The 8,397-nt window shown below is 44.5% G+C and overlaps 1 long non-coding RNA gene across 1 annotated transcript in view; it reads left to right on the top strand.

The window, feature by feature from the left end:
• The first annotated feature begins 749 nt into the window (after nucleotides 1–749).
• LOC121872208 overlaps nucleotides 750–8,397 on the top strand; it is a 50,163-nt gene continuing 42,515 nt past the window's right edge. The window contains exon 1 of the long non-coding RNA XR_006090056.1: nucleotides 750–2,014. This is a non-coding gene — a long non-coding RNA (uncharacterized LOC121872208). The remainder of the gene's footprint in view (nucleotides 2,015–8,397) is intronic.

Raw genomic sequence — 8,397 nt, 5'->3', positions numbered from 1 at the left:
CTACGCAGAGAGATGCCAAGGTAGGTGTTGACGCTGAGATGCTGAGAGAGGGTGAGTGTTTACGAGGTGAGAGAAAAAGGGAAGGATAATTAGTGATGAAAGCAAGTAAAGGAGAAAAATGTAATAAAGATGATCGAGGGAAACGATAATAAGGTAAAGGAAGGGACAATATACATATACATACATAATATACATAATTACATATACCAATCCATTCTATATACATACGGAGGAAAGTTTATGTGAGGAAAATATATTGATAATAACTCGTGTAAAGGAATATTTGATGATGATGGAAGTGACAAGAAGGTAAAGGTAAATAATGAAGGATTTATGTTGAAGGAGGGAGAGTTGTGGTGAGGGAGGCAGTGAAGGGAAGGAGGAAGAGAAGGTAGGAGGTATGTGTGTGAAGGAAGGAAGGAAGGAAGGAAGGAAGGAAGGAGGGTCAAGTGAGGGGAGACGTAAAGGAGTTAGAAAGGGAGATAAAGAGGGAGGAAGAGTGTGGTAAGGGTAGAGTGAGGGGAGTGAATGAGGGAGGGAGGAAGGGAGAGAGAGAGAGAAGGAGGAAGTGAGAGAGGGAGGAAGAGCCCCAGTAAGGGAAAAGTGAGGAGAGGAAGTGTGGGAGGTAGAAAGAGAAAGAGGGAGTGAGGGAGGGAGAAGTTGGTGAGGGTGAAGTGAGGGGAGTGAGTGAGGGGCGCGGGGGGAGGGTGCAGAGGAGCGGGGCAGGGTAGCGGTAGATAGGGGTCACACACACACACACAGTCAGTCAGTCTTGCTCTGGCCGCCACACAGGCTACATGTACCGGGAGCTCCGCGCGGCCTTAACACAGTCGACACTCTCCCTCACTCTCACTGGGGCTCTCACTCTCACGGTGTCACTCATTCTCGGCGCTCACTCTACTACCCGTGCGGCGACTTCCCTTCCTCGTCACTGTCCTCTCCCTCACGGCTACTACTACTACTAGACTACTTCCCTACCTGACTAACCTCTCTGTCAGGTCTCCGTGTGTGAGGACGGCGTCAAATTTATTTTGTTTTTTTAGAAGGTGAAAAAAACTGTAGAGCAATTTTGCCAGATTGTTGTTTTTTCATTATTATATATTTTTTTCCTAGCCTCTATACTACACACCAGTTGTACTTCCCCCCTCGTTCAATGTTCTCAGAGTCGAATGAGCTGTGATCAGGGGAAACTAACCCGAGTGTCCATCATCACCCTCATGAAAGTGTCTTAAGAACAGAAACAAAGATATACAAAATTTGTTGATATATTCCTCCCTTATTGCGCCAACCACAAGTGTTACCTGTAAAAAAAAAAAAAAAAAAAAAAAAAAAACATTTTGAAAGTGATCTGAAGAATTCAATCAGATTATTTTTTGGCATTTAAGATCCCAAATTTGAGATCTATGTGACCCAGGCTTAAAACTACGATACTTGTCTCTTTATCTCTGTCTCTCTCTGTCTCTCTCCTTCTCTCACTCCTCCCTATTATCATCTCTCATTATCCACAATACCCCTTTTATTTCTCTCAGTCATTCTTTCTCTCCTAACTCCACCATTCTCCCTCTCTCACGTATCTCTAGTATATCTCCCCTCCCCGTCTCTCTCTCTACGCCCCCCCCTCCTTCACGTCGAGAGATCCCCGAAAAAGTAAAATAAAATAAGATAAAGAAGTGAAATAGAGATCGTTTGAGAGGTAACCAAAGTCTCGTCGGTGTCTCTGTGAATGTGTCAGTGTTAGTGTCGAGAAGAACAACAAACAACAAAACAAAGAGACAACAACAACAACCACCACTACTACAACCCCCGTCGTACGTATCACAAGGAAGAGGAATTTAGACGGACACGCGGACGGAAACAGACGGGAATAACAAGGAGGACAGAACAGAGGAATTTAAAAGAACCTGACCACCACAACAATTACCACTACTACCACTACTACCACCACCACCACCACCATGACCAGCACACCGCCCCTCAGCAAGTTGCGTCTCTCCAGCTTCCTCTCACAGAGCTTGTGAGTACCTTAACTTATTGGCGTCACTGTCAGATAGTGGCGCCACTGTCCCACCCCCCCCCTTACTAACCCCCTCTCACTTAACCTTAGTTGTATGGTAGCTGTAGTCACCCCCACCATCTGTCAGAGCACCAGGGTGGAAGCCATAAGCCTTCCTTCCGAGAGTAACGTTTTGTTTACAGGAAGTGTTGTCTTATGCCGTCCTGGAGTGTTTGAGGAAGTGCTGTGCTCCTTCACTATAACACCCAAGGAAAGTTCTCTAACTTCCCTAACAGACTGAAGGAAGTGCTCTAACTTCCTGGATTAACTAAGGAAGTGCTGTTACTTCCTGGATTAACTAAGGAAGTGCTGTTACTTCCTGGATTAACTAAGGAAGTGCTGTTACTTCCCCAACAGACCTAAGGGAAGTACACAGCAGGAAGTACTGAGGGAGTGACTCACAACACCTGTGTAGCTCCCGTCACCAGGCAGGTGGTCGTAGTAACTTGCACCTGTGTGTATGTGTGTGTGTGTGTGAGTGTGTGTGTGTGTGTGTGTGTTATCACTGCATCTGTTAGTGTTATGACCTAGTACTGCACTTACTTCCTGTGGTGTCGTGTGACCGTTCATGACGCCACTTAGTCCTGCACCCCATCTGTGTCCCTCTCTCTGTTGTTCCACCTGTGTGTTGATCAATGTCACACGCGGGTGTTGTGACACAGCCGGCACGTGTGTTGTGTCGTCCTGGTAACATGACTACTGCACATGTGTTGTCGTGACAGCACACCTGTGTGTCACCACCTGTAGCAAGTTAATACTATTTTATAATGTATAATCATGTGCTGTTATGTGTTGTTAGTGATATATATATATTTATTTATTTACTCGTGTTCTAGTAGTGAACCAGTTAGTGCTGACCTGACCAGGTTCACCTGTGTTATAACATTACCTGTGATTAGTAGTTGACCTCTATTTCATTAGTGCCAAGAGGATAGTTAGTGATGTTTATCACCTGATTGATTGTTATGGTTTAATGTTATTATTATAATGCTAACATTGTGTTTGTGGGTTAATGTTGAATGACATTTGTGAAGAGCATTTATTGATGTCATAAGATTTACTTCATAGTTTTGTTAGTATTATTAATGTTTTATATGTAAGATTTTTATAGCTGAATTAGTTGCTCCATATACTGGGTATATAATATTAGTCAAATATACTACAGTAATTTTGTTTAAAGAGTAGAATATTCTCTTACAAGACTCCATGTTTCCCCATAGCTGTATTTACTCCATTACAATAATAAACAATATCCAATTACGGTATTAAGAGATCAGCCGAACAGGTGTATTAGTGAGGGGGGGGTGGACAGGTGTTGGTAGGGGTTGGAGGTCACCTGTGTCACATGGGCGGCGCCACGACCCCAGAGACGAGTGTAGGGAGGGTCGTGTCGGGTACTGGAGGGTCGTGTTCTTGGGTGACAGGACAGTATGGCGTGTGTATATGGTCACTTAGGGTTGTATACTCCGTGTATTACCTAAGTATGAGGGTGTATGAGTAGTGTACTGTGGGTGTATGATCTCTACTATAAGGGGGGGGTGTAAGGTGTACTATAAGGATGTATGATGTATATTTCATGCTGTATTAGACTGTATAATAATGTATACTTTAGAAATATTGTTCATCACCGACAAATTAATCCTGACAGCAGTACTTAATACAGAGAAAATACCAACTAACTGTAATTTTACCAGATTAAAATATAGACGATAAAACTTAATTGCTTACGAGGGAAAGGTGTTTGCAGGTGTTGGTAGGTGTTGGCAGGTGTTGGCAGGTGTTGGCAGGTGTTGGTAGGTGTTGGTAGGTGTTGGCAGGTTTTGGTAGGTGTTGGCAGGTGTTGGTAGGTGTTGGCAGGTGTTGGTAGGTGTTGGTAGGTGTTGGCAGGTGTTGGTAGGTGTTGGCAGGTGTTGGTAGTGTTGGCAAGACAAAACAAATATTAGAATTGGTGGGAAAATGATGATTGTTATAGTTTAATTAAAGGGGATGCTAATTAGGTTACCTGGGTGTGATGAGTACAATGACTTAGCCACCTGAGTACGATGACTTATCCCTATGACTACGATGACTAAACAGCCCTCAGTACAATACATCATCGTAGTACTCATGGGTATTAGTTATCGTACTCAAAGGGGTAAACCATTTTACTCAATGGGTTAAGTAATCGTACTCAAGGGGTTAAATGATCGTACTCAAGGGGTTAAGTATGCAATGGCGGTCACCTTTTTGTATACATTATTATTATTATTATTATTATTATTATTATTATTATTATTATTATTATTATTATTATTATTATTATTATATTATTATCATTATTATTATTATTATTATTATTATTATTATTATTATTATTATTATTATTATTAACGAATGATGATAGTAATAAACATCTTCAGTAATCCTCTAAGTAAGTTTTGAGACAATTAACCTTATCTATGACTTAATATATCAACACAGGTGAATAGGATGATATAATTTACCTGAGTTAATTAAAGGTATTTGGGGATTTGTTTTAATTAGTGATTAGAACACCTGATTGGGATATTCTTAATTGATTTTATAAGTAAGTTGTTAGAGGTGTGTGTGTGTGTGTGTGTGTGTGTGTGTGTGTGTGTGTGTGTGTGTGTGTGTGTGTGTGTGTGTGTGTGTGTGTGTGTGTGTGTGTGTGTGTGTGTGCTTATCATTCCAGAGGTCAGAGGTCACTAGGGGAGGTCAAGACTGTACTGAGAAGGGTTGAGACTCACTGCAATATAATACCACCATGTTTGACCCCCAGCTGACACCAAACCAGTGGGTCACTGACACCACTCGCGCCTGACATCATCCCTCTCTGACAGTACCCTTGCCTGACACCAGCCTCGTCTGAAACCACCCACGTCTGACACCATCCATACCTGACACCACCCACACCTGATACCACCCATACCTGACACCACCTACACCTGACACCACCCACACCTGACACCACCTACACCTGACACCACCTACACCTGACACCACCCACACCTGACACCACCTACACCTGACACCACCTACACCTGACACCACCTACACCTGACACCACCTACACCTGACTCCACCACAACAGGACCACTAACACTGCTAGATCAACAACCTCTTAATCTAGAGAACCGACTTCAGCCAACCAATTGACTCCTAAACTAGACAGACAGACAGACAGACAGATGGGTAGTTGATGAGGAGCGAGAGAACAACACTTGGGAGAAGAGAGAGAGAGAGAGAGAGAGAGAGAGAGAGAGAGAGAGAGAGAGAGAGAGAGACACTAGCACTACAGACAAGAACGTCAGTAGGTCACACGTGTCCTGGCTGGTGAAGGTTAGTAGGACCGGCAGTATGGGGAGGGGGAGCTGGGGAGACTAGTTGGGGAGACAAGCATGAGTAGAGACTGAGGGAAGGGAGGTTTAAAGGGGAGTAAAGGGCGAGACAGATTGGGGAGGGGAATTTGGGAAAAGAAACAGGGCGGGGAGGAGGGAAGGGAGCAGATGGGGAGGGGAGGAGGGAAGGTGGGGAGGGGAGCAGGATGGGGAGGGGAGGAGGGAAGGTGGGGAGGAGGAGGCAAGCAGAAGGGACTCTGCCGAGGATAGGGAGAGCGAAATGATATCGGCCAGGTGGTTCATGGCCCAGATTGGGGAGAGGGGGAGGGAGGGGAAGCACCCAGAGGGGCAGCAGAGGTGGGAGGAGAGGTGGGGTGGGGGGAAGCAGTTAGAGGAGGGGAGGGGAGGGGAGGGGAGAGGGGAAAGGAGGCCAGGAGAGGGTGGCAAATCGTAAAGGAAGGGGAGGAAAGGCGGGAGGTAGAGGGGGTAGGAGAAAGAGAGAAGAAGGGACGGGGAGAGGTAAAGTGGAAAGAAGAGAGAGAGAGAGGGAGAGGGAGGAAGAAAGAAAGAAGGAGGAGCGAAGATGCAAGGAAAGGGAGAGGGGGGAGGACAGAGAAAGAGAAGGAGGGGAGAGAGTAGAAGAAACGGACGGGGAAGGAGAAGGAACGGAAGAGAGAGAGAGAGAGAGAGAGAGAGAGAGAGAGAGAGAGAGAGAGAGAGAGAGAGAGAGAGAGAGAGAGAGAGAGAGAGAGAGAGAGAGAGAGAGAGAGAGAGAGAGACAAGAACAAGGAAGAATGATAAATAGAGTGAGAAAAGTGATTGACGTAGAGAATGGAAGACAAAGAAGAAAGACGGAAGATGTAATGAAATAGAATAAGAGATTAGATGGAAATAAAGATGATGATAACGGGAAGGGGAAGAGAGGGAGAAACAGGAGAGATAAACAGAATTAATGATATGAGAACAATAATAAGTGGAAAGCAATAATAGATAAGAATAAGTGAGAGAGAGAGAGAGAAGAGAGAGAGAGAGAGAGAGAGAGAGAGAGAGAGAGAGAGAGGTTAATATATTAATACACATAAAAAACTATTATATTAAGGGTACCAAACCACTTAACTTCTCCCTTCCCTCCCTGCCTCCCTACCTCCCTTCTCTCTTCTCTCCTCTCTCTGTGGTATTAACGCCAGGCGATGCTTCTGTCAGCCATCACGAGCGATCTAGCGTCAATGTGACCTTCATGGTAAGTGCTCTCTTAAAACTGACATTTCAAGATTCACTTACCTGCCATTGCTCACCTCCGCTAATTGCCCTCACCTGGCGTCTATCAGTGACCAGATGGAGGATTTCATTGCAAGGATTGTGTCAGTTTCCTGTTGCATCTTACGCGTTTGAGAAAGAGTTTATTGGTTAGGTTTGGTTTGGTTGGGTATGGTTAGGTTAGGTTAGGTTTGGTTACGTTAGGTTAGGTCATCAAAGCAGAACCTAACCTAACCTAACCTGCTCCCCCCTTCCCCAAGTAGCGTTAGGGCAAATAAGGGTGGGAGGTAGAAGGAGAAGGAGGAAGGAAATGAGGAGAAGGAGAATCAAGAATAAGTGAAGGAAAAGGATGAGGTGGAGGAGGAGTAAAAGCATGAGGAAGAGGAGGAGGAGAAGGGAAAGATGGAGGAGAAAGAAGAATAATGAGGAAGAAGAAAAATTAAGAAGAGGAAGAAGAAGGAGGAGGAAAAAGAAGGAGGAAAAAGAAGGAGGGGGAAGAGGAGGACAACTAGACTCGTGACGTAGCTTAAGTGAGGCAGTCGGATGCTCTCTCACGCCACACCATTTACTGAGAAAATTTCATGTGCCAACCTCCTTTAGAGAGAGAGAGAGAGAGAGAGAGAGAGAGAATTAAATTGAAAAAAGGTAATTAGATTCATGAGATAGAGAGAGAGATAATTACATTAAGAGAGAGAGAGAGAGAGATTATTAGGTTAAGAGACAGAGGGGGAGTCAATTACATTAGTAAATAGAGAGAAAGAGAGAGAGAGAATTGCGTGGACAGATGGAGAGAGAAGGGGAGAATAGTAGAGATGATATAGAGAGGGAAAGAGATTAATAATATGGAGATAGAGAGAAAACAGAGAGAGAGGGAGAGAATGAGATACAATCATACGCAGATATAAAGAGAGAGAGAGAGAGAGAGTGAGAGAGAGAGAGAGAGAGAGAGAGAGAGAGTCAAAGAGATAGTATGTATGAGAAAGAACGAGAGAGAATAACTGAGTAATAGAGTTAGAGAAAGTGAGCAAGAGTGAATTTGAGAGAGAGAGAGAGAGAGAGAGAGAGAGATAATCCAATTTCCCTTATACACTGGCCCACATTTTTTCCACCCATTTCAATAAACATTAACCATTTCACTATATCGGGGTCGAATAGTAAATGTCACTTAACCACCCATTTACCTCCAACCGATAACGACCGCCTTGCCATTACGTAACGAGGTGGCGCCTAATAGCCCAAACTACTACTACTACCACCACCCAATCACCATCGAGAACTGAACAAGGTACGCAATCGACCTCCCATTACCTGGTTGTGTGTGTTGGTGAAGGCTCTCTACTGGCCAATCAGAAGTCAAGATTGCTACTAGCCAATCCGAGGTCGAGGTCGCTACTAGCCAATCAGAAGTCAAGATCGTTACTATAGCCAATCGGTAGTCAAAGATCGCTATCAGCCAATCATGAGATAAGATCGTTACTAGTCAGTCAATAGGCAAAGATCGCTACTAGCCAATCAGGAGTTAAGATCGTTACTAGCCAATCAGGAGTCAAGATTTTAGGTGATTGATGAAAAATCTTGAGTGTTATGCAAAAGAGTACAGGAGGTTTCCATGTTCAGTTGCTTGTGGAAGCCCCTGGGGAGAGGTAGATGTTAGTCTTGAGGGTAGGTGGTGGAAGCCCGGTGGTAGATGGTGGAAGCCCTGGTGGTAGATGGAAGCCTCGGTGGTAGATGGCAGCCCTGGTGGTAGAT

This window comes from Homarus americanus, unplaced genomic scaffold (assembly GCF_018991925.1).
Source record: "Homarus americanus isolate GMGI-L3 unplaced genomic scaffold, GMGI_Hamer_2.0 scaffold46331, whole genome shotgun sequence".
Taxonomy (NCBI): Eukaryota; Metazoa; Arthropoda; class Malacostraca; order Decapoda; family Nephropidae; genus Homarus; species Homarus americanus.
The sequence above is the reverse complement of the archived record's forward strand: the minus strand, read 5'-3'. Positions and strand labels throughout refer to the sequence as shown.